Source organism: Pygoscelis adeliae, unplaced genomic scaffold (genome assembly GCF_000699105.1).
Source record: "Pygoscelis adeliae isolate BGI_AS28 unplaced genomic scaffold, ASM69910v1 Scaffold114, whole genome shotgun sequence".
Lineage (NCBI taxonomy): Eukaryota > Metazoa > Chordata > Aves > Sphenisciformes > Spheniscidae > Pygoscelis > Pygoscelis adeliae.
This window is the reverse complement of record NW_008824587.1, coordinates 3,066,457-3,067,840: the sequence shown is the minus strand read 5'-3', so window position 1 is coordinate 3,067,840 and position 1,384 is coordinate 3,066,457.

Genomic DNA, 1,384 nt, shown 5'->3' with positions numbered 1-1,384 from the left:
CATAAGCTGCACAGCAAGATCATGTAAATGCAAATGAAGGGCTTGATTTCAAGCTGTCGCGGGGGGAAGGAGGGAAAAATGCTGGGCCTTGTCACTGCAATCACTTCACTCTGCAAGTGCAGTAAATCTGCAATAATAATAGTAATGGCAGCGTGACGGGAGGCTTTACTGTACAAGGGGGTGTAATGAAAAGGGGAACAGAAGGTAGGGAAGGAAGCAGGGCCTGGCGGGCTGAAAATACACCGGTGCAGGGTTTGCAGGCATCCACAGGGCAGAGCCATCGAGGAGGGGACAGGGCAGCCCCGGCTGAGTCGGAGCAGAGAGGATTCATGGATTTGCCCAGCATCCCCTCCCAGTGAAGGGCTGCCTTAGATACAGGGATTAAAAATCCACACCTCCATGTCCCACTGTACCTCTCCGCACAGACATGTCTCCTACCCCTCTCGCAGTCTCAGTTATCTTTAGAAAATGGATGCAATGTGTGCCGATGGGCCATAAATACCAGGGGATGAAACAAATAAGTCTTGCAACAAAACCTGGAATCCTTAAAGGTCTTGTATTTCCTTACACCTTTGATGCACCCACCTCTTACGAACAGAGCCATTTCCGAGCCTTCCTCTTCCTTTGCACCACCTGGCAAAGGCCAGGGAGCTCGATACACCCAACACTGCTCACTCTTCAGCTGATCAGGGTATGCCAATTGGTCAAACACCCCCACCGCTGCTGTGCGGCCAGTCTGAGCATGGCACCCTCCAAACCCAGGACAAACACACCTGGTTCAACAATGAAAATTATCGTGTCCAAGGGAAAAGGATGCATTAGATGAGCCCTTAAAGACAGTTTGAGAGAGCAGACAAAGCCTCGGAACACATCTCTTGCAGCCCTGGGAGGAGGTGATGATCTCCACAGGATGCTCTGGGAATGCTTCAGGAAAAAGTCTAGAGTTGTCTTTTCTGAACGGGCTGGATAAACAGTATTTAAGATGCCAGATTTTCCTCACTGAGGTCGTAAAGGGAGAAAACTTGCAGAAGGTACCCAGAGAAAATTAGGACCGCCTGGGATGCAGAGAGAGATGGTTTTAATTAGAGCCAAGAGGTGGGAAATAAGGTAGAGAAATGACATCTTAATGAGGTTTAATGAAGTTGTCTGCTGATGGGCACAGCTGTCAGACAGATCTGTATTCCAGCCAAGCAGCTTTGTGACAGGCTAAACCCAAACACGGGAAACGGTGCTGGAGCTGGGGAAGAAAAAAGGACCTTCTGCATCAACTTTGGCTTGCTCTCCCCACAGCTTTACAACACAGCACACCTACAACGCCCCAGGACAAACAAATTAAACCAGCCCATGAGGCTGCAACAGCATTTTGCTAATTCATGAATGAGAA